Source organism: Marmota marmota, unplaced genomic scaffold (assembly GCF_001458135.2).
Source record: "Marmota marmota marmota unplaced genomic scaffold, marMar, whole genome shotgun sequence".
In the NCBI taxonomy this organism is placed as follows: domain Eukaryota; kingdom Metazoa; phylum Chordata; class Mammalia; order Rodentia; family Sciuridae; genus Marmota; species Marmota marmota.
Window position 1 is genome coordinate 20,918,281 of NW_025999949.1, and position 25,786 is coordinate 20,944,066.

At 43.0% G+C, this 25,786-nt stretch overlaps 1 long non-coding RNA gene across 1 annotated transcript; it reads right to left on the reverse strand.

The window, feature by feature from the left end:
* Positions 1-22,208: 22,208 nt before the first annotated feature.
* Positions 22,209-23,273, reverse strand: LOC125616493. Its single transcript, XR_007347123.1, has 2 exons — positions 23,147-23,273; positions 22,209-22,458 (listed from the first exon to the last, which is right to left on the reverse strand). It is a non-coding gene; the product is annotated as an uncharacterized LOC125616493 (long non-coding RNA).
* Positions 23,274-25,786: the final 2,513 nt, after the last annotated feature.

A 25,786-nucleotide genomic window follows, 5' to 3' on the forward strand; every position in this document is an offset into this window, starting at 1 on the left:
TCTGAGCAAATAGCTGAAACTAGTGGATATATATAGTGAAAACCAGGAATAAAACTACAATTTCAATAGTTGGGTTTTTTTCCAATAATTATTTAATTATTTATATGTGTGATGTTATGACAATTGGTTTAGTGGAACCAAAAACTAAACAGATTTATATCATCTAAGACTAGAGATTACATAAGCAGTATGTTGTATGTGACCTCAGTCAGAAGGCTCAGGAAATAACATCAACACAAAAATCATCTAAGAGATTTTAGGTCAAAATCATCTCAAGCTATAAGCTTAATGCCAAGTTTTAAAAGACTATTATTTTATTTAAGGAAAGAATATTTTATTTAAGGAAAGAACAAGTCAGGTTATGTGCCCAAGTCATACATTCTTGGCTGATTTGGAAAATAATGTTACTTTAATTTTTTTAATCTACCATATTTGCTTTGATTTTTCAATCTAAAAGTTCTTAAAATGCTTTTCCATTCTGTTTTTATTATTAATTTTTTATTTATATATGATATCAGAATGCATTATAATTTATATTACACATATAGAGCACAAGTTTTTCATATCTCTGGTTGTATACAAAGTATATTCACTGATTCGTGTCTTCATACATGTACTTTGGTTAATGATGTCCATCACATTCCACCCCATGCCCTCTCCTTTCCCCTCCCACCCCTCTGCCCTATCTAGAGCTTATCTATTCCTCCCATGGTCCCCCTCCCTACCCCACTATGAATCAGCCTCCTTATATCAGAGAAAACATTCAGCATTTGTTTTTTGGGGAATTGGCTAACTTCACTTAGCATTGTCTTCTCTAACTCCATCCATTTACCTGCAAATGCCATGATTTTATTCTCTTTTATTGCTGAGTAATATTCCATTTTGTATATATACCACATTTTTTATCCATGCCACATTTTTTTATCCATTCATCTATTGAAGGGCATCTAGGTTGGTTCCACAATTTAGCTATTGTGAATTGTGCTGCTATAAACATTGATATGACTGTGTCCCTGTAGTTTGCTTTTTTTTTTTAAGTCCTTTGAGTATAGACCAAGGAGAGGGATAGCTGGGTCAAATGGTGGTTCCATTCCCAATTTTCCAAGGAATCTCCATACTGTTTTCCATATTGGCTAACCAATTTGCAGTCCCACCAACAGTGTATGAGTGTACCTTTTTCCCCACATCCTCACCAACACTTATTGTTGTTTGTATTCATAATAGCTGCCATTCTGACTGGAGTGAGATGAAATCTTAGAGTGGTTTTGATTTGCCTTTCTCTAATTGCTAGCAATGATGAACATTTTTTCATATATTTGTTGATTGATTGTATAACCTCTTCTGACAAGTGTCTGTTCAGGCCCTTGGCCTATTTATTGATTGGGTTATTTGTGTTTTAGATGTTTAGCTTTTTGAGTTCTTTATATACCTTAGAAGATTAGTGCTCTATCTGATGTGTGAGGAGTAAAAATTTGCTCCCAAGATGTAGGCTCTTTATTCATCTCACAGATTGTTTCTTAGGCTGAGAAGAAACTTTTTAGTTTGAATCCATCCCATTTATTGATTCTTGATTTTAATTCTTATACTATAGGGTCTTTTTAAGGAAGTTGGAGCTTAATCCCACATGATGGAGATTAGAGCCTACATTTTCTTCTATTAGATACAGGGTTTCTGGTTTTATTAGTTGTTTTTAATTGACAGATAAAAATTGCATATACTCATGTAGTACAACATGACATTTTGATATATGTATTTGCTGTGGAATGGCTAACTCAAGCTATTAGCATATCCTCCTAACTAAAATTTGGCACGCTTTGACCAATATCACCCAAGCCCCACCTCCAACCTCACCCAACTCAGTGTTTGGTGACCACCATTCTATTCTCACCTTGCATGAGTTTGATAAGACACTGAGATTGGGAAGTCATTTGTTACCACAGCAAAACAAAGCCTAAATTGCCTGATCTATAAACATAAATCAGACTGATTCCTGCCTTAACAAACTAAAAAATAAATAAAAAGGAACTGAACCCTTGCTACGCAAAACCTTATTAAAATATCACATGCCTAACTCCCTCTTCAATCTTAAAACACACTGCAATGAAATACCAAGAGCTCACAGATTCCTTAGCAAATTATGCTGCATTTCCTAACCTTCAGATATTCTTTTGCAACTGGAATAATTGTTGCTATCTATGTACTAACTATATACTATTCAATTTTTTATTTACTCACAATTGTATAATATCAATTTCAAAGGAAACAAGGTAGCACTACAATCTGTAAAAACCCACATCATTTATATTAGAGCTGGAAAATAAATACATATTTTTTAAGTAAATGGACCTGCATCCCATTTGGACTGTATGCATAGTAGCCATGCAAATATTTTGGCACTTTGGGGAAGCTGCTGCCATGGGCCAGGCACTGAGGTCAAAGCCCTGGGTACTGGCTTAAGCTGTCACACATTGTGCAAGCCTGGACAACTTCCTCTGGACCTCAGTTTTGTTTTCTCAGCCATAGAAAGAATTGAGACTATAAGATCCTACTGTATTCTAAAGTCATATCATTTACTATTCTGAGCTTCCTATCCTACTCATCCTCCTGACTGTTGTGGTTAATAACAACATGCATGTGTGAAATTGCTGATAACCCTCGTGAGAAAAAAAAGAATTTAGCTCAACTCTAGGCTGGCTTCTATTTATGTGGTGCATACATTCCCCATCTGAAGAGATCCTATCAAAACAAGGACACATCTTATTTCATCTTCCTTTATGTTTTGCCAACAACTTCTTACAAGGAGCTGAAATTCTCTCATGATTCCAAAATGATGTTTCCTTCTCCTCCCCATGGGGTGACTTTATTTCCCACTGTGGCTTAGGAGAATAGAGGAAGGAAATCATAATTCCACCTATCAGGCCCATGCTGGCTCTGAATCAGCAATGAATTCCACATTGGTTATTCAAAGCAAAGAAGTAGCTGCCCATTTGAAGAACAGACTCTTTCTACTAATTCCAGAGCTTTAAATCCTTTCATTGCCCAAGTTCAGAGGACTGCTATTCTTCAGAAAATGAACATATGTAAAACAGGCTTACATGAAAATTATAGATTTTGGAACCTGGGAGTACCTTGCAGATCATGTTTCAGCAATGTTGTACAGATGAAGAAATTAAGTCCCCAAGCCCTGCAGCTAAGAGGTAGAGATCTGAAACACGACACGGGCAGATCCTCAACAGACTCCAGGAGTCAGCCTCTGCCAGGTTCTGTTTGTTGGACTTCATTCAAATCAATTACCTCTCTTGGCCTCAGTTGCTCCATCTATGAAATTGAGGACCTTATAGGGTTATTATAAGAGTCAAACTAGATAGATTGTTAAGTCTTAAACTGAAAGGTTCAAATGAATCCCCACATTGTGATTCAGTAGTTCCAGGGCAGGAGAGGCGAGCAGGACACAAAAGTCTGCATTTCTAATAACCTCCCATGTGGTGCCACCTCTTTAAGTAAACAATCATGGCCTCAAAGTGATTCAACAGTAAGGGCCACAAATTCATGGTCCTGATGGGATTACTATAACTGCTGCGGCAATGGGGCCAGGGCTGGGGATAGGGAATGCACAGTGGCATCATTGGTGCCTATAGTGGTATCCCAGGCTTTGCAATGAAGAGCACTCTTCAGTTCAGGCTCCAACAGGAGAGGACTCTTCCACTGATGGGGGTATAACACATCCTGGGCTCCACATTGACAGTAACTAGCTAGATGATAGAGGAAAAAACATGAAAATACAGAAGACTCAAGTGAGGAGGAGGACAGAATTGAGTGTAGCACCTTGCATTCAATTATCACTGCCTAAGAAGCAGCAGCCACCATTCTGCAGAGGAGCATTACGATAGGGGGTTAGAAGCACATATTTGAGGCCACCCCCCAATTCATATGATGTAGCCCTAACCCCAAAGTGATGGTATTAGGAAGTGAAGATTTGGGGAGGTGATTAGATTCATATGAGGTCAAGTGGGTGGGGCCCTCCTGATGGGGTTAGTGCCCTTACAAAAAGAGACATGGGGGAGTTCTGTCCCTGCTTCCTCCTGCTCTCTCTTATATATATTTTTTCTCCCATCCACTCCACAGGACACAGCAAGAAGCAGCTATCTGCAAATCAGGAAGCAGTCCCTCACCAGATACCAAATCTGCAGGAACTTGATCTTGGACTTCCTAGTCCTTGGAATTGTTAAAAAGTAAACGGCTATGGTTGAAGCCATCAGTCCCTGGCATTGGTCACAGCATACTAAACTGAAGAAAACAGGAAAATATTTCTCTAGCCATGAACTGTATAGAGATTTGGGTCTTCATCTCTGTTGTGGGCACGTGAGCACCAAGCTAACCATAATCTCCATGTCAGTGCACTCAGTCCAGGGATATGCTTGAGAGAGAAAGAGGTGCTATTCAATAATTACATGGCCACAGTGGGCATGAACCAGCACAGCCTGGGCCAACCAGGTCCCCTGTCATTTCAAACAAAGAATGCAGCTGGAAAGAGGACTTGTGGACTTTGTGAAGAAGCAGGAAGGTTTTATAAGTACCAACAGTAAAGTACCTCTATAGCTGTCAGATCTGATATAATCTGAAATAGGCATGACATCCACCAACAGGTCACATGACTTAACTTAACCAGCAGGGCCAATCAACAAGCTTTTTCTGCAAAGAGCCACATAATAAATATTTTAAGATTTGCAGGCCAAATACAGTACCTGTCACATATTCTTGTTATTGCTTTTAAAAGAAATATTAAAGCCACTCTGAATTCCAAAACCATACAAAACTACACTGCAGGCTGGATTTGATCCTGAGATAATAGCAGGAAAATCTGTACAACTGCATGAATTTAAATCCTGGCTCCATTGAGCACTTATCAGCTGAGTAATCTGGAGTAAGTCACTTAATTCCTCCAGCCTCAATTTCCTCATCTAGAACAGGTCTATGGTAATAATAGTGGCTACCTCACTAGGTTTCAGAAAAAAATGAATGTAGGTAAAGTGTTAGAACAGTGCCTAGCACATGTGTAGATATGTTACTGTTATTGTTTATATTTGGGAACATGTTGTTTTTTTTATTAAATGTGTGCCTATAGATACTACATATAGATACATATACATATAAACATTCAGGGAGACTGAACAATGACTTCTAGCTCCTCTCCTCTGGTGGTACTGTGCTTCTGAGGGAAAGGAAGTTGTACTTTTATGTCATACAGACTCTTTTTCTGAAAAGTTCTGAAGATCCTCGCCTGAGATGCCTTGTAGAACCATAGTCCTCCCCATATAATCAACAAGTGAGATGACAGACAGGATATTGCTGATGCGTGCATGAAATGAGCTAATGTAAAACAAGATGGGTTTCCATGTGTAGCTTTAATAAGCAAGTTGTGCCACAAATTCATCATACCCTATCTTGTATATGTAATTAAATAAAAACATTGTGTGAGTAAATGAGGGCAAGATTTTAATCAAATGAGTGCATCGTGAAGGAAAGGAAGCATTGCATTGTTTTGTTTTGTTTACTTTAATTCTATTAATAGATGGCCTCAGGCACACAGTGGACCCAATGGCCTATGTCAGGCCTGGCTGCTGGTCCAAAGCATGCCTTCCATCTAAAAAGACAAAAGAGAGGAGATGTAGAGATTGACTTGTACCTAAGCTTAAATCTGTGCATCCATCCACAAAATACCAGCTCAGGCAATCTCTCAGACAAAACCCCAGCTTCTGACAATGTCATTTTTCAAGATAAACCAAATCACCAAGGAATTTGAGATAAGTACACCATGATTTCTACCACCCATAAGACTGGATGATACCAATCACTTCAGGAATGGGTCATATGGAGCACCTGATTTGACATTATGGCCCATATGGTGAATAACTAGAGGACCAACAAGGGCCCAGAGGTGGGGTAGGAGGCTACAATGTCCACTTCCCACATCTCACAAGTGTCTGACATCACTCAAAGGACCCAAAATCAGAAACAGCCTCACCCTTACCATTCATTTTGAGTTGCCAAATGAATCTGATGATTATTAAGAACTTACTATGTGCCTGGCACCATGCTAGCGACCCTTCATATATTAACTCAGCACACATGCAATGACCTGGCATGGCGATGCTACCCCCTATTTTGCAGATTGTAAGTTAGGCCCAGAGACATTAAACACTGTTCGAGGTCTGCTGTATTTTGGATGAAGTTCAAATGTGGTTTCTCCCCACCAGTTCATGCATAAGAGGCTTGAACCTCAGTGTGGTGGTGATGAGCTACAGGGATCTATAAAAGATTGAATCCAGTGGGAGGTCCTTGGGTGCCTGGGAGAGCTGCTCTCAGAATGCACTGAGGGAGCTCTCATGGGACCTCTGAGCTCTCCAAGAGCAGACTATCATCAGGATGAGCATGACTCCTGAATTACTCTCTGGCTTTCCTGCTTTGGGATGTGCTCCTGCATACACTCCTGCCATCTGCCATGGGCCCCTATCCAGAGCTGGAACTATGCTCTTTGAACTTTCAATCTCTAAAACTGTAGTTTAAAAAAAAACACATGTAAACTTCTTTTCTTTGTCAAGTGAGCCTGCCTTCATTATTTCATTAAATTAATAAAAATAAATTAAGGGCTAATACAAGGTCCTACAACCACATGTCATAGAAAAAGGATTTAAGCTCAGGCTCTCTCTCTCTCTCTCTCTCTCTCTCTCTCTCTCTCTCTCTCTCTTTTTCCACTCCAGCCTGCTGCAATTCTGAGCATTTTCTGTGCATCCATCCACTGAGGGTGCAGGACTCTGGGTGAAGAACAGAGGAGCATCAGTATGTAACAGTGAGCGGGTTTTCAAGAATTTTTATTCATTACAAGATAGGAAATCAAGTATGCAATTAAAAGAAATTAATTGTTTTACTTTCCACAGTGATAAAAGACAGAATAGTTAAGTGTCATTTTATCAGTTACATGTCCCAGATGTGTTTTAGGAAATGTGGTCAGCTTAAGCATCTGCCCCTAAGAGGTTTTCATTTGCCTGTCGTGTGTGTGCAGACAGGCAAGAAAGCCTAGACATTCCACAGCAGCAGCAGAATGGTTTCAGTTAAAGACTAGTTGGTTCAGAGACATTGAAATTAGACTAGTTTACACTAGATCAACTGAAGGAATTAGCTAGGACTGCTGGATCACAGACCAATCACAGCTCTCCTCAAATTGTCTCAGGTGTGCTCTGCCTATTAAGGAGGTCGCCTTGCTTGACTATAATGCCTTTATAAAAAGACTTTATAAAGCAGACTTTAGTATATACACAAATCACCTTGGGACCTTGTTAAAAAATAGATCCTGATTCAGAAGGTCCTGGATAGGGCCTGAGAATTTTCATTTCCAAGAAGCTCACAAACAAAGCCAACACGACTGGTCTGTGGACCACACTTGGACCAGCGAGGATCCACTGACAACTTGCTGCTACCAATAAATAAATAAATAAATAAATAAATAAATAAATAAATAAATAAATAAATAAAATCTATTGTCTCGCTTGTGATGAATCTTCTCACTGTGGTAATGTTTTTCATTAAAAAAAGTTATTTCTTATGCATATTTCTCTCCTGAGGAATACACTATGCATCTTTACATAAACTTTTGCTTTTTCATGTATTTCGGTAGCCTGGAAATTTTCCCAAACATAAAAAGCTTTATGCATTACCATTCACTGGTCCATTCAACTAACAAATATTTCAGTGAGTGCCTACAATGTATCAGGTAATGAATTAGATGCTAAGGATACAATATGAGCAAAAACCAATATCATCTTCGACCTATGGAGCTCAATATTCTAGTAGGAGAGACAGAAATCAAATAAGCATAAAAATAAAATTGTAAATAGCATGAAGGAGAGACTCTAAATACAAAAGAAAAAAATCCAGAAAAAGCAATAGTTGGGCTACCCTCTAAAGAATGAGAAGGACATAATAAAATGAAGAAGAGATCTATAAGAGTAGGGTAGGGACTACAAGAGAGAGGTTTCTAGAAAGAATTATGTGAAAAAGTCTGATGGTAAAAGGGAGAGTAGAAAACCACAGGACTTGAATGGGAAACAGGGGAAAGTGGTGTAAATCCAGGCTGGACTGAGAGGCAGGATCAAAACACCGTACAGAGCCTCGTCAGCCAGGTTAAATTTCCCCAATGTCTACAAATGGAGATATGGGAACCTCTGAATTGTTTTTAACATGGGCAGATTTGTGTCTGCCCAATAAATCTGGCTTCTGTGCAGAGTTTATTGGAGTCACTAGTGCTGGTCCTAAATACACATCCTAGTTCTACATCTTCACAAAACACTTACTAAATTGCAAATATTTTCCATAGAATGATAGCATGTTACCCTAATATATTTGTGCCAATTGCCCATTTATTACCTCTCACCTCCAAATCTACTCTTCATGATCTTCTCTGAAATAACGAAGATGGACCCTTGAATCATTTCCTTTGCAAGAGCAGAATGGCATGCACTGTCAGTACAGGTCACTGGAGGGACATTGCAGAAGGAAGAGGCTTCCTTCCAAGTTGGATTCATCTCTATAGGCTCTTGCAGTATGCAGTTTTTTGCTGTAATGCCCAGTATTCAAGAGAACCTGGCATCATCTCATGGGCTGTTTCCTCCACAACCCCACCAAATGCAGCACCTCCCAGGTGGAAAGCTTCCCCAATGCCCCAGAGACAGGCTTCCAGAAAGTGTTGCCAGCAGAACCCTCAGCAAACTGTTCCACCATCTGTGAGCTACAACCACATCATCTCCAGCTGGCTGTGGATCTCAGCCATGAGGGGGGACCATAATCCACTAGCCAAAATAATGTTCCTAACAATCACATGTAGGAAACTGAGGGTCAAAGGGATTATGGCACCTGTTCAGGATCATAAGAACTGTATGAAGCAGAACTAGAAGTTATCTCATTTCACTATCTGATGCTGCCTTGTCCCTCACATCCCACCTAGCTTTAATGTGTTTGTTGATACAGGGTCTTCCTTATTCGAAAATACAAAGCTTTGTTTACCCCTGTAACTTCCATAGCACTTAGCAGTATTGATAGAGTAACACAGAACTATGAACATACACACACACACACACACACACACACACATCTCTTCCACTGGCCCTGTCCTCAGATTCCACATCAACCATTACTTCCTCAGGTAAGACAACAACCTCATTCAGCACTGTTTTTCCTACATACATCCAACATCAATCTTTTGAGCACCTGCATCATAATTTCTACACTTTATAATACTTGGTACATGTGTATGATTATTTGATTTGTACCTGTCTTTTTGCTTTATTTCTTTTCTTTTACATATTTATTTTATGCCTTCAGTAGTCCCATAAAGAAAAGATGATAATGCACAGAGGTGAAGCTGGTGACTCAACAGTTATTCTTCAATTCAACACCTAGCCTTTGTCTGCCCTGTGCTGAGAGGTTAGGTGTGCAGCTATGAAAAAGGCAGACATGCTCCCCACTCTCATGGAGCTTTCAAACCAACCGGAAAGACTGACTCTGTGAAGGCTATTTCTTGTGAAATAGTAAGAAAACGTATAAACATAAAGTTGAAATGATCGTGGAAAAAAAAGCAAACATATTTTTTGGGCATAGAGTCTATTTCTGAACAGAATCTTCTAGACAAAGTGCACTATGAGTGTGATATCTATTGTTCAGTCATTCTACTGGAAGGGTCCATGCTGTCTTGTTAGGTTCCAGGCACCCACCTCCCATGACCAGTGGAATCCCTGGAGACTATAGGTCTCCCTTCTAACCCACTCCCAGGTCTGGAGAAGAGCAGAGTTACCTTACCTGTGTTTCCCAGGTTCTTGACACTGTTTCTATCACCAGCTCCCTAAATGCCCAAAGTCTCTCTGCCTGCTGAGGGGTTAATGAGAAGCAAGAGCCTTGGACAAACAAGTCACATGACCAAATACAGAGTCAATATCAGATAGGAAGGATGCAGGGAGGTGTGGAAAAATTGGGAAGCATCACTGCAGCAAGTGTGAGACCAGAAAAGAGGTGCATCACCCACCTAGGGAGGACAGCCTTTCAAGTATAACCTGAAGAATGAATGGGAATTAATCCCACAGTACAGATATTCCTAATGAATAGGAATTATTTTGATCATCTATGAGTAGAGAAAAAAAGGAAAATATTCATGGCATAATCAGTTTTTAAAGTTAGGGAGTGAGGTAAGAAATCTATGAAAGGAAAATGAAGATGCTAATACTAAAGAGTAATAGAGTAAAAGGTAGAAGTTGGTAAGAATAAAACTGGAAATATTGAAAAAAGGGGACCAAATTATAAAGGACATTATAAGTCATCTTAAAGAGTTTGAGTTTTATCGCATGTGTAACATTATCATGTTTGTATTCTAGAAAGATCCCCATTGTTTCAATATGAGGTGGGAAACCTATGATAAGGTATTTTAATTCAAAAGAAAGCTAATAATAACCTCACCAAGAATAATAGCAGTAAAGATGAGGAGTATTCAGATTTTAGAGAAGACGTGAAATTAATAGCACTTGATAAGAGAATGTGTGTGGAAAAATGGGAGTCAAAAAATTAATTTGGCTTTCCACTTTGGGAATGTGAGGAACATTTATGGCTAAAGGTAGCATGATAAAGGTAGAACACTTGGGATGGGTGATAAGGATGATTTGGAATAGTTTGAATTGGAATTCTCCATGAAATTATTGTATATTCTTTAAGAAAGTTAGACATCTAGGGCTGGATCTCATCAGAGAAATATGGGCTGGGGGTACATGAATGTTTGACATACAGCTGGCAACGGCAGCCATCAGAGGCCTTGGGCTCAACAAATGTCTTTAAGTTTAAACAGAGAAGGATCAGATACAAAGCCCAAAAACATACTAGTCTCTGAGGTATAAGACAAATAAGATGAGTCAAGCAAGGAGACTGCCTTTTCCTAAAAGGTGGTAAGAATCCAGAGGAAGCCCATATATGAATAACAGAATGCCCGGAGGGCGCTAAGGTTTGGATGTGGGGTGTCCCCCAAAAGCTCACACGTGAGACCGTGCAAGAAGGTTCAGAGGAGAAATGAATGGGTTATGAGAGCCCTCACCCAACAGTGAACTAATCCCTGATGAGATTAACTGAGTGGTAACTGGAGGCAGCTGGAGGAAGTGGGCTATTGGGGGTGAGGATTTGGGGTACCTATTTGTATCAGATGAGTGGAGTCTCTCTCTGTTTCCTGATCATCACGTGAGCTACTTCCCTCGGCCAGACTCTTCCACCATGATGTTCCGCCTCACTTCCAGCCCTAAGGAATGGAGCCTGCTATCTATGAACTGACACTTCTGAAACCATGAGACCCCAAATAAAATTTTCCTCCTCTACAATTGTGCTGGTCGGGTCTTTCAGTCACAGCAGTGAAAAAGCTGACTAAGACAGAGGGTGTGGGCAGCAGCAGCCAATAAGTCTCAGTGGTCCTGTAAAGTTAGGACCAGAAGGAAAACTCCTGGCTACAGAGCTTGGTAAGTCCACCTAGGGTGGACATTTAGCAATACAGGCAGATTGGAGTGGCTGTGGAAGGAATGAGAGTGTAAAATATAAAAGCAAGTTACAGAACTATTTAAACAAATTTGGTTGGAAAGGGGAAAAGAGAGATGTGGAACAAGAAGAAAGGAATACAAGATTAAAGGAAGGTTGATTTTTTTTAAAAGACCTGAACCTGTTTAAATGCTGATGAGAAAGAGAAGCAAAGTATAAAACAGAGAAGAGGAAATAGGGAAAGTTTAAAAAAAAAAAAAAAAGAACTGTCTTAGACTTCCTCCCTTCTGGGACCTTCTCTTCTGGACTCCAGCTCCACCAGTCTCAGGCACTTTGCCTGATCTCCCCGGGGGGCTTCCCTGGGCAGGGTGACCACATACTAAGGCCACACATTCCATGACTGTCTGGCCCAGACGGCCCCACCCCAGCCACTGGCCGCTCACTCACTTCCCTGAGCTCATTGATCATGTCTTTCCCATTCTGCATCATAGAAAGGGCTATTTATCACTTTGGACCTTACAATGTGAACTTGAAGAGAACAGCTTTCTGACAATTTGCCCAAGGAGCAGCACCACCCAAGGAAACAAACAGCCCCTTGGCTCCCCAGACCTCCCACCCCTCCATGACATCTCCCGTTTGCATCACTCGAAGGCAGCCCCGCAGAAACCACACGACGGCATTAAAGAGCTGGACCAAAAACATGTTGTTGTAAACAGGCTACAGATGCCAAAATGCGTTAACCCTCTTTGTATGTAATGAACAGAGACCAGGAACAGCCGTCATTATGGCCTCTGAGCATGCAGGGCAAAGACAAGGAAGGAAGAGGGAAAGGCTCTTCCCAACATCCATTTGGAGTGGAGTGATGGTCATGGTTGTTCCTCATTCTGGTTGTTTATGAAGAATAGTGATCTCTAGTTCCTTAAAGATGAGCTGAACAAAATGACACATCTTGAAATGATCACTCATTCTGCAGGAAGGGAGCATGATAGAAACCCAAAAGCCTGTTCAGCTTTTATTCCAACCTCCCTTTGTATTTATAGTATTTGCCAAAACATATTTAATCCTATAAAGCCCAAGATGTACATTTTTTGGCTCGCTCCTAGACAGCCTTAGTCTATTGGAAAAAGATGTTGTATGTCTTCCATTTCTAAAGCAAGCGTCTCAGAATGGCCTGGCTGGGGAGGGCCAGAGAAAACCTACAGAGGAGAGTCCAGGGATCTGGACCTGATGGTCCAACCACCTAGGGCATGGCCCGAGAAAGGGCCATAGGAAACTGAAAGAAATCCTGGAGAATGGCAGCCAGGGGAAGGGGCCGTGTTAGCATGACTGCCACAGGACCCACCCAAGGAGATCAGAGCTGCAGGAAGAACTCCACACCCTGAGCCGCAACCTGAGTCCCAGGAATGGGGAGCCTTGCCCTGAGAAGGCCTCTGCACACCTCACATGGACCTGCCACCACCCCACAGGGACGATTCCTTAGGCTAATTAACCCTGCTCAGGTTCACCCAGACCAATCAACAGAAGTTCTGCACGGCTAACATTTCCAAATCCTGTCCTGCAAAGAGTAGCAGAATACAACAGTCACTAGTATGGCAATATGTAAAAACGTGGATGTGTAACCGATGTGATTCTGCAATCTGTATACGGGGTAAAAATGGGAGTTCATAACCCACTTGAATCAAATGTATGAAATATGATATGTCAAGAGCTTTGTAATGTTTTGAACAACCAATAAAAAAAGAATACAAACAATAATAAAAATAAAAAAAGAAAGACTTTAATCTCCACAAAACTAGTAGAGAGGAGGACTCGACTCAAACCCTGCTGAGTCTCTCTGGGAATTCATTTCTCTTTCCTTTCTATTTATTTATTTATTTTTAATCTAATGTTATCACTGTTTAGTGATTTGAGAGTCCACCTGCCAATGCCCGGGTGGCCTTGGGATGTAGCACCCTTCCTTCCCTCATCTCCGCATGTACACCTTTTCACCCCACTTCCTTTCTGTATTCTCTGGACCTCTCTGTCTCAAATTCCTCATCTGTAAAATGGGAGAATAATACTCTCTACCTCACCAGATTGTGGTCAAGTTTAAAGGAAGTCATGCATCTAATTCACTTAGCACAATAACTGACCTCCAACTCCACAAATATTAGTAGTTATTTTTGTTCATGTTGATATTTTTGTTATTTTCCCCGGTGATCCTCAAGCCCAATGAAGGCAGGGATTGATTGTCCTTCGTCCATCTCCACAGTAATGAGAAAAATATCTCATGGATTCACTTTCAATCAAAATTTGTACAAAAAAAAAGGAGAAGAAAGATGGAGGGGAAGGGAAGAAAGGAAGAGGGGAAGGGAAAGAAAAGGGAGGAAGGAAAGAGTGGGCCATGAAGTCAGCTCCTGGAGAACAAACCCACGTAGATCCACTGAAGTAGAAAATAATCAACAAAACTAACAGGACAAAGTTACACATGGAATGGAAACATACTAGAGACAGAAATGCTCAGCTGGTGTATGCCACTCACCAACTGGGCAAACTTTGCCAAGTCCCTTGACTTCTCTGGATGTTAGGGCCCATCTCTAAGTAGAGACTGGGAGATCAAGGGGACCGAAGCTGGTTTTGGGGGCATGATGGGTTGGAGGGCATGATGTCTAAGATTTTTCCCATCTGTGAATATCTACACTTTAAGGTCACTGCGACCTTCGAAGCAGGCCATGAACCTAGCAGAGAATCCTGTGGCTAGCTGGCGCTCCATGGGGAGGACTGTGAGGTGGGAACAGGATGGGAGAAATGGGGGTGATGGCAAGAAGGCAGGAGAGAGGACAGGGAGTATGACACAGAGGAGAGTCAACCCATCGAGGAGAAAAGCAGACCTGAAACAGCCCTGAGCATGTTCCAGGCATCAGGCAAGATGCTTTCATGTGTCCTCTCTAGAACATTAGATTGGGGGCGGGGAGGCTCATATGAGAAAGAGGATGGAAGGACCCAGCCAATGTTTCAAAATCTGCAACTCATATGGGGAAGAAAGAGAAAATGGAAACTAGGAACTCAAACATTATTGACACCTTGGAGATACAGGGAAAAGCAGCTGCTATAGATAAAACTATCATGGAATCATATGGCCACATAATGGCAAGGGGGGCCTGATAAGGTAAATTATGGAGCTTGAATGCTTTATAGAAAGAGCTATTGATAAGGCTTTGAAGACCAGAGTCAAGAAGAATTAAAGAGATTCATTGCTAAAGCTGTTTTCTTCCAAGAAAATTCTGATTATAAGTCAAGTCCAGCCTTCAGAGTAGAATTTAACATCTTCCTACCCTCCTTAACCCTTCTGGGGCTAAATACACCCTGGAAGATACATGAACATCCCCATCTCTGGCTTTTGGAATTTTGCCAGTCCTGGTCACCCCCTCCTTTGCCTTTAGAACTGTGTTCCCATCACTATTCTTCAACCCCTTCCCCGCCTCTTCAAACTGAAGATTGACTTGAACAGTCTGTCAGAAACCACCTGGGGAAATGACCTGGGGACATCACCTGTAGCCAATCCACATGTCCACCTCAATCTCCTACAAAACTCCTCACCACCTGAGGCTCCATGTCCCAGACTCCTACCAGGTAGAAGAGTGTTTCACAAACCCTTCTCATCCATACAGGCCTCCAGTCTGGGAGCAGGAATGCGAAATGAGTGGGATGAACTGGGTCAGCAAATCCTCGCCTGGTTTTCCAGAATCATCACCAACAGCAGGAGCAAGGGGGCAGAATTTCCAAGGATTGCTCGGAGAAGGATAACTGAGAAAGGAGGTATGCTTTGATCCCACTGATTTTCTTTCAGTTTGTTGCATGCAATCTTTGCTCTTCCTCTTTCTGGAATATTCTAGTTTCCCACCTTCGCTTAGCTTTTACCTTTTATTCTTCCATTAGAACCAAGCCGCAGCATCTCTTAATAGTACTTTCCCTGACCACCCAGTATGAGACAGGCTCCTCTCCAGCACCATATTCCTTTATTTTAGAGATCTCATATCAGTTTATGAATATTCATGGCTCAAAGTCATTATACAGCATTGTCTCCCCCACTGTACAGCAAGATCCATAAGGACAAGGAGCTGTCTCTCCTTGCTTCACAACTTGCTTAATGCCCAACACACGTGGACTTGATAAATATTTGTTCAACTTACGAACCCAGAGAGACAAATAAGAAGGGGCCTAGATCACCCCAAAACTGCACAAAGTTGGTAGCTGCTCAGAGGTTGCACCATCATCCTGACCCCAGAATTTGGGGCTGAAGTAATGATGGGGGTGACTTGGTCCACTCCAGATCTGCAGTAGGAAGCCTGGCACAGCATCAACAACTCCCATCTGAACACTCTTCATTTTCTCCACTCCAGAGATGCATGTTGAAACATTTATAACTTACTCTCCAAAGGGCCAGGTACTCCTCAGAAGAACAGTCTAAACATGAATAAAAATGAATTTTAAAATACTCTAAACCAAGCAATCTTGGCCATATGAAATAATATGCCTACAGCTCCTTGGAGAATGCCATCAAACTTAGATGTAGAGCAAAGGACTCCAATGATGCCAGCACTGCACATTCTGATCCTTTTCGTATAGCCACCAAAGGAACAAGATGCCTACGGGCAGCAAGACTTCCCCCAGTCTTTTCCCACTAGTATTAACAACAGATGAAGAGCGGTGCTACAGGGAACATTGGTTCTCTAAAGTCTTGGGATAATGGCTGGATCGTATGATTTCTTGATGGAGCAGCGAAACCACAAAAGAGCTAAAACTAGTCATTTACCAATAAATAAAAATGATACACTTTGCAAGATAATTGCACATGAAAATCCATTGAACCTGAAGAGAACTTGACACATGCCCCCATTCAGGCATTCCTATCAAACCATCGTTATCAGCAGACAAGCACAAGGGAGCAGGCAATCTGGGGATCAACAGTTACACGGCTCCACTCTTCTAATGGAGGAGGAGGTACGTAGTATGATGGATGAACACAGGTTTTGGAATTATGGTGAACGTGACTTGAATTTCAGGTCTGCTACTTGCCGTGTTGTGCTATTAGACCTCCATTGTCTCATCTATAAAATGGAAGTGGTATCACCTGCACCATAGGGTCACAGCAGGGGTTAATTAACCATAGCCCTTGGGCCAAATTTGGCCCACAACTGGTCTTCATAAATAAAGTTTTATTGGAACACAGCAATGCCCATTCATATACATATCACCTATGGCCATTGCAATACTACAATAGCAGAGTAGTTATGGCATAGACCAAATGGCCCATTAAGCCTAAAATACTATCTGGTCTTGTAGAAAAAGTTTGTCAACTCTTGTTGTAGACTGTGCAAGTTCTGATCCCTGCCTAAAATAAATTTCTCTATTATATCTCACCTGACCAGCACCTTCTCTTTCTTCAGAGTCATTGCTTTAGAGCCAATTCACTTTACCTCCAAGATAAAGTGAAATCTCTTGCTCTGTGCTCCGTAGTGTCACTTTGTTTAGGATTCACCACATTTGTAAACACTGAGTCACTGTCTGCTTCTCTAATTCAACTGCTAATTCCATGAGAGCCAAGGTGACATCTGCATCCTACACTCTTAAAAGATTCCAGTAAATTTTTTCATTGGTTTCTTCACGATTCTTCTCCTTTATGTTATCATCCCGCCTTTGGCAGATATTCCTGGCAATGGTAAAAGTTTTATCTCGTATTGAAAAATCCCAGTCCAAGTGAAAGTTATTAGAGCGAAAAACCTTCAAATTCCCTATTGCAAGTAACAGCGGTGGGGTTGTTGGCAAAGAGCCAACACAGTCACTAAGGCCATGTGAAGGGACTCTTCTTAGAACCCAGCCAAATTCACCAACCAACATTTATCACAAATCTGTGCTGTGAAACACTACTTAAGAACTGTGGTAGGTACAAAGAAATACAAGAGTCGAGCCCCACCTGATTTCAGGGCCACATTCTGCACTCAGTCCCCAAGGCTGAAACTTCATGTCAGAATTCCCTCTGGAGGACATCAAGCTAGAGATAACCAGACCGTCCCCCACGAAAACCACACAGCCACGTCTCTTGTCATTGAAGAGCAGATGAATATTTCACTGATCGAGCACCAGGTGGAAGAGCCAGCTTGTTTTCAGGGGACACTACATGTGAAAATATACCCTTGTGAATGCCACATGCATGTCCAGGGAGGCAGTGTGAGAGGTGGCAATAACTGAGACCAACTTGCCAAAAAGAAGATTCACATCACATTCACTGTCACTCTGGACAGAAAGCGCTCATCAACAGAATGAGATGGAATAGTTTGTGGGTTGGAAAGTTGCTCAAGGGCTGTCTCTCTCTCTCTCTCTCTCTCTCTCTCTCTCTCTCTCTCTCTCACAAACAAACACACACACACACACAACACACAGCCAAGGATGTGTACTTCACATAATTTATATATTCCTATGACATGATTCTGCCTTTGTACATCACTTCCTCCCTCTTCTGGTTATCTACCAAAACAAAAAAAAAATTATCTCAAAACCTGGAGACTCACAGCAATTATTTTACGATGGTCACAGTTATGCAAGTCCACAATTCAGGAGAGTTTAGCTGGGGGTTCTGGCTGGGGATCTCTCCTATGGTGCATTCAGGTTTTGACAGGGACCGCAGTGGTCTGATGGCTAAACAGGACTGATGACATTCAGTGCCTTCCTCACACGGCCGGAAGCTGACGCTGGCTGCAGGCTGAGAACCAGGCCAGGACTCTCCATCAGACACGCCTCTCCATGTGGACTGGGGTTCTCTCACATGGAAGCTAGGTTCTGAGACAGGGTCGCCCAAGGCAGTGCCCAAGCATGGGCGTTCCAACACAAAGCAGCATGGCGCCTTCCACCAAGCCCCTGAAGTCACAGGTCACCCTCCACACATTCTGTTGGACCTGAGGCAGCAAGACCAGCACAAATCCAAGGGAAGGGGAATGAGGCCCCACCTCACCATGGGAGTAGGAGGTCTGGCCACCTGTAATCAGCCATCTTCCCCGTGAACAATGCTCACTCCACCCTCATCTTTCCTGGACTCTCAGAACAGCTTGTTATCGGCTTTGCCCTGACATAAAAACAAAAATTTATAATATGCAATACTAGGAATATTTTTATCAATAAAGTCAAATAATTATGTATTCCAACCATGCTTGGACTTCGGATAGAACCTCTCCACCTCATTGCCCATGGGGGTGCAGGGGAGGCCCCAAGGGGAGAGCCACGCTACAGTTACATCTCCTGCCATAACCAGTGGGGGACAGTGCATGTAGCCTTTTCTCTGTTCAGCCACTGACTGAACAATAACATCAGAGGAGAAGGACTATAGAAATGGATTTAGTGCTTACGTGTGGAGAGCATGTTGTCATTTTCAAGGTCTTTCAATGTGACAATACCAAGAGCAGGTGTGAGTCATAGGCACCCCTGGCCTAAGGTTCCCCCAGAGCAGAACCTGAGACAAGGATTTGGATGTACAGTTGACCTGGGATGTGGCCCCAGGGAGCACTGAGAGGGTACGGGAGGATCAGACAGGAAGGAGAGGCATCAGTGCTGGAGCACGCGGAGGAGCAGGTCACCACTGTGGGCAGTGGGGGTCAAGCCCACTGGGAGCCTCTGAGAGACCATGTGGGGCATATGCCAGGACAGTCCCCCTGAGGATGAGAGGCTGCCCAGACTCCTGCACCACAGTGACTAAGGCTGCTCGTAGGCTTTAGGCCCTTGGCACTCCCAGCCTGCCCCCCCAACACACAGTGAGCACTCTGGAAAACCAGGGACAATGCTCGGGAAAAAACACAAAGGAAGCTGTCAGTGTGCAGGCAACTCCCAGAGTGGACTGAGGGGAGCAAGTGGTCACCAGGGCTGTGCTGCGCTGAGGGCTCCAAACTTTGTCTCTATTTACCCCACAATTCTGTTGTTCTTTATTTTGTGGCTGTTTTACAGAGGAGGGAACTGAAGCTCAGACAGGTTAAGTAACAGCCAAAGCCACCCAGCTGATACAGGCTCATCTAATTCCAGCCTCTGGAAGCCCAGAAAGAGCATGTGGTTTGCAGGAGCCACCTGATACCCATCCATGCCACAATCAGAAATGAAAACCACTGTCACCTCTGGTTTGTTGCCATAGTGTGCCTTTTGATCCTCTCTTACAGAGCTTCATGTCTTGCAAATGCAACGCCTAGTGAACAGCTTAACCCAAAACATGTACGTGTTTTTTGACTCAGCAAGGCAGACAATACATGCTGTAAGTCAAAACACGTGTCATCTGTGCCGTGCTTTAGGAACTGGAGATACTCTTTCTACCCCCAACTGTGTGGAAACAGCCCAGAAGGAATCTCCTTGGCAGAATGAGAATGTACTCTGGATATATAGAAGACAGAGGACGGGGAACACACAGACTCCGCCAAGTGCAGACCCACGGGGGCTTTCCTGTTCCTGGAATTCCACTTAAGACCAGAGCACTGGCTCCACACCACGGACATGCAACCTAAACAGAATTTCTGAGCAGCGGGGAAGTGAATGTTTACTAGAACCAAGCGGGACCCCCGAGAGGGGCTGATGTGTAGGTGGTGGGCCATGTACGAGGGACCAGAATGTAGTTGGACAAACTAATACAGGGGCAGAAGAGAACCCACATTTTAAAACAATGACTAAGTATTCAATCTCCTGCCCTTTTCCTTATCACATCCAACCTAGAGGTGAGAATCTTATCATCCATCACCTGAACTCAGTCACACAGCTCATAAGATCAGAGTGTAGATTCAGTCCTTCCCGGCGTGCCAGACGCCAAGATTCACTCCATCATACACCACGGGCTCTGCTGGGTACTTAATAAGCCCCTGCCCCATAGCACACGTCAGCCGCAGTGTGCAGACAGGACTGTTCCTAGTTCAATGTGCGCTCAGGGCTTCACCCAGGGCCTGGCCCAGACCAACTCCTTCTGGGCTTGCCCAGACTGTTCAAAGAGGAACAAAACCCACATGCAGAAGAAACAGCCCTGTCATTGGGGTGGCATAAAGTTATGGAGCTGCATGTTCCCACCATTCGCATCTGTCTGTCCCTAACAACATGGGTTCCCAGATGTTATGATTTGGATCCTAAATGATCCCCAAAGGCCCTAATTTTAACGACATGGTTGCCATTCTGTGTGCTACTGAGAGGTGGCAGGAGGTTTAGGAGGTAAGGCTTACTGGAAGGAAGTTGGGTCATTGGGAACATGACCTTGAAAGGGATGTTGGGACCTGAGCCCTTCCTCTCTCTCTTTGATCCCCAATTGCTGAGAGGTGAACAGGTATCCTCCACCACACATTTCCACCAGGATGTGCTGCCTCACTATAAAGCCAAAGCAAAAGGGTCAGGTGACCATGGATGGAGACCTCTGAAACCAAGAGCTGAAATAAATCTTTCTTCCTTATAAATTGATTACCTCAGGCATTTTGTCACAGCAACAGAAAGCTGCTGAACACACCAGAATAAGTCATCACTATGGGGCTTTCACAGAGAAGATGGGTCTGAAAGGAGGTAGCTGCAGCTAAAGAGAGCCAGTCATGGTGGAGGGACTGGGACCCAGTTCAGGGTTGGCACAACAGATGCTAAGTGAACTTGTCTGGCTACAGTTGTGATTTGTGGAAGAAAGAAACAGGAGAGAAATATAGAGAAATTGACTACAGTCACACCTGTTCTTAAATGTCAAGTTATAGCCTTCAAACGTTTAGGAATTAACAATTTCACTAGTAGGTGCTCCTACGTGTCGGATTCTGTTCTCTCAGTGTGCAATGGGATTTCTCAACCTGGACACTATTATTCTTTTGGACCAGCTAATTCTTTGTCGTGGGATCCTGTCCTGGGCATCGTAGGAAGTTGAGTGGCATCCCTGGCCAGCATCGCCACTCAGTAGCCATAGAAAGTTCCTCCCAGGTGTGACAACCAAAAACATCTCTCAACATTGCTAAATCCTCCACAAAGCAAAATCATCACCTGTCAAGAGCCATACTTCGAGTTTTTTTGTTTTTATTTGTTTGGGGTTTTGGTTTTATTTGTTTTGTTGTTGTTTTGGTACTAGGGATTGAACTCAGGGGCACTTGACCACTGAGCCACATCCCCAGCCCTATTTTGTGTTTTATTTAACGACAGGGCCTCACTGAATTGCTTAGCGCCTCGATGTTGCTGAATCTAGCTTTAAACTCATGATCCTCCTGCCTCAGCCTCCCAAGCTGCTGGGATTACAGGCATGCGCCAACACACCCAGCTCAAGTTATTTGTTTTTTACAACTCTCTAAGGTGATTACTGTTATCTTCTTTGTTTTATGAATGAGGAACTGACACATAGAGAAGTTATGAAATGTGCCCAAGTTCAGTGAGTTTATCGGGTGTACAGTGAAGCCCCTTCCCCAGGACAGGTTGATTCAGAGCTGTGACTTATTTACTAAACCACATTTAACATGTCAAAATACAAAAAATTTTAAATGCATGATATAGTGAACTTTTCAATTGTGTAGAAATTTATAAAAAGTAATATGACAACCTGAAATTTATAAAAAGTAATATGACAACCTGAAATATGACAGTCTGAAAATAACAACAAAAATAATAACAATAAAGTTTTAAGACAGAGAGGCGAAAGGGGAATTTAACTTCTTTAATATCGTTGTCATATTTTAAGTACAAGTGAAGGGTTTGATGGACTCCAGGCAGAACCTCAGACTGTATTTATCTTCCTGCTTTCAAGAATATCTGGCTGAAATTCATTCACTCCCACTCCTTCTTTGAGCCTTGGCCGCCTCCCTCAGGAAGTCCTCTCTGGCTGCTCCCCACTCCACTCTGACCTCCACCGTGGCTCCTGGTGTTTCTCTGCCCTGTAGTCACAGCGGCATCCTACAAAGGAGTTTGTCAGTCATAAGGCCCCATTATTTTATCCAATATGTTTCTCTTCCCCCCTGAAACTGTAATTTTCTTGAGACTGGACAAAATTATTTTAATACTTGAATCCCTAGCTACCAAGGTATCTAGCAGGAACAAAGGACCTAGAGAAGGAGAATGAGGAGCCGCAGACACCCTCTCCTACCCATCCCCTGTGACCTCCCATTCTGTGAGGTTCCAGACTCTTCATTTAAATAGAAACAGATAAAGCAGAAAAGAGAGATTTAAAATGAAGAAAAAAGTTCACCCTTTGCTTAATACAGTGCTGGGGTGTGCGGTGTCCTCTTTAAATATGTCCTGTGTCTCTGTGACATGTCTTCCCCATGTAATGCAACAAACTATAAAATCAGATTATGCAGTAATGGTCCCTACTTACCTCAACTACACTTGATACATGCAGTGACAGCACCTACTTACCATTATCTATTTCCCCAAACATACTCTTTGTCCTTCATCCCATCCACAATCCTAATATGATCCCAATATCACATATGCCTGTCTCAGTTCCCTCATCCATCAAACCAGGATCACCCCAGGGACTGCTTCGGAGATCTCCGTGCCCATCACAGGGTTTAGACACACAAAGAGCTCAAAACGGTGTGAATGTATGTAAGGGGCACTATCATCCCAGTCACCTACTTACAGATCAGGAAACTAAGGGCATCAGGATTCAAATCTCCCTCATTGTCTGCCACTCTCCCTCCCCCAGATGATTCACCCATCAAGTTAAGTATCCCAAAGAAGGAAATTAGTGACTGAGGCAAAGGATCAGGCCTGAATCAGCTGGCTTCCTTCCCAGCCCAAGTGTTTCCCACGGACACAATGAAAACTGCAGAGAACAGGCGGCCTTCGCCTGTCCTTGTGCTTTGGCGCCCTCTACTGGCCTGATGCCTCACTGCTGGGAATCCCGTGGGGGCAGGGGAAAATGCCCACAGAGAATTCCTCTACTCTTTGCAATAAAACTTTCCTAGACCTATGTCCACCTGTGTTCTATTTTTTTTCTTTTATATAAATATATAGGAACAAGAATGGGAAGGATTCTGAAACAAAACGAAACTTGAGGAAAGAATATTAAAAATGAAAATGAGCTTACTACTAAGAGGCAAGGCACTGTCATGTACATGTCCCCCTTTAATGCAGTTTAGCCTGCAGGCAGTGGTGTGAGCAATCAGCCATGGGCTGCATAGCAGAGGAGGAGCTGGAGGTCACTGAAATAACAGAGAAGGCAGTCTTTGCACACATGTGAATACACGCCTATTCTGGTATATTTATCAATGGATTCTTCAATTTTTAGCACGTCTGCATTCTAATACCCTTTATGTTTGAAGTTTCACTTCAGAAAATTGTTGGACAGTTGTTCCCAAGGCCAGTGCAGCATCACAGTGGAACAGGAATTAACTCCACCGAAAGCCACCATGGGCCAGGGTCTTCCCATATGATATCTCATTTAACCCGATAAGGCAGAAATTATCTTGCCCACTTTGTAAAGTTCTGAAAACTTCGGTAACTTGTCTACAAAGCTGGGCTTCCCTCCATGAGCCATCTTACCTCACGCCTTGCCGGGGTTGGCCCCTGTGAGTTCAGTTACCTTGGGCCCCAGAACTCCCTGGCCACACCAGAAAGTGCAGCGGATGCTGAACCATGCTGTCAGCATCTCAGATCCAGACAATTAGCTTTCAGCCCTTAGAGGCAGGCTTTGCTGCTGCCTGTTGAAGGGAAAGAGCTCACATCTTGCAAGGGGAGGAAGCTCGATGCTGAAGGCGAAATCAGATTGGCTTTCCTGGGGTGACTCGGTTGTTCTGAATCATCCAGTGAAAACAAGCATCTTGCCATCTGGTAATCGCCTTGGGGCCGAGGTGTCAATCCCCTCTCCTCCATCCTGCCCTCCTTAGGAAAACACTGGCCCTGGGTGGTCCAGATGGCCAGAGGCCCCTGCACCATGAACAGAGGCAACTGACGCACAGGAGACTCCCTTGGCCACAGGAAGTCCTCCCATGTAAAAATACACTCGAGGAGGTTTTCCCCCTCCCAAATGGCTCATTAGAGGGTCAGCACCTTCGGGGAAGGAAGGCATTCGAAGACTTCAGGAACTATCTGTGCCCCACCCCCACCTCCTGGTGATGAAGGTGTCCACGGTGCCCACAGTCTGCTGTGCCTACCCCCTGCATCCATTCCTATGGGACCCTGGAAGATCCTCCTCAGCAGGAAAAGGAGAGAATCTTTTGATAATAGGCTTTGTTCTATCTCAAGTTGTTCTCTTCCTACTTCCACTGATCACTGACCTTGATACAGCTGTCAGTAGAAAAGCCCTCGTGTTGGGCTAAATATAGCAAACTCACCCTCCCCCTGGAGAGTCCCTAACAACTCTGGACAGGGGGGAATCCAAGGTGAGAGGCCAGAATTTACCATCAAGTAAGGGGGAGGGGGACTGGTTACCCCAGTTCTCCAGACCACATGGCTGCTAGAACTTCTGCCAGGCTCCTCCTCAGAAGGCCTGGACAGCCTCCTGCTGGCCAACTTATCCCAAATCTCCTCCACTCACATCGAGAATTGAGAGGCCATAAACCAGAATGAGAGGCGTCAAGGGTAGTTGTATGTGGCTTGAGACAACCATGTAACCTCTCAAGCCTTTCCATCCTACATAAAATAAGGATGGTAAAAGTACCTATTTAAAAGCTTTATTGTAATGATTCAACTCATTAATATATTTGGCACATAAGAAGCACTTAATAAAATTGTCATTAGAACATTAATATTGATATTGATATCAGTGTTGATTTTATTATTGATATTAATTTTTATTTTATTATTGATATCTAGACATTAGTATTACAAAGATCAAAGCAGTATTTGCATTTATCTTTTGAGTCTAAAGTGCATAGTTTGTCATCTATGGTAGGAACTCAGCCTTGGCACTATTAAGGTTTTGAGCCAGATGAGTCTTAGCTGTGGGGGGCTATTCTGTGTACTTGAGGGTATCTAGCAGCAGCTCTGGTCCCCAGAGGCCAGTGGCACCTTCCCTCCAGTGGAGACAACCAAAGGCATCTCTCACCATTGCTGAATGTCTGCTGGAGGGGCAAAATCCCCCCTGGTTTAGACACACAAAGAGCTCAAAACCCTTGTCTACATGCTCCTCCACTGTATCCTACCCTGCACCAGTCACTCAACTTTTGAATTTTTACTTTCTTTAGAGATTCTTTAGAGTCCTCCTCATTGTCTCAAAATTCTCAAAAGATCCCTTTGTCCCACTGGTACGTTAGAAATCTTTCCGAGAAGAGTCCCT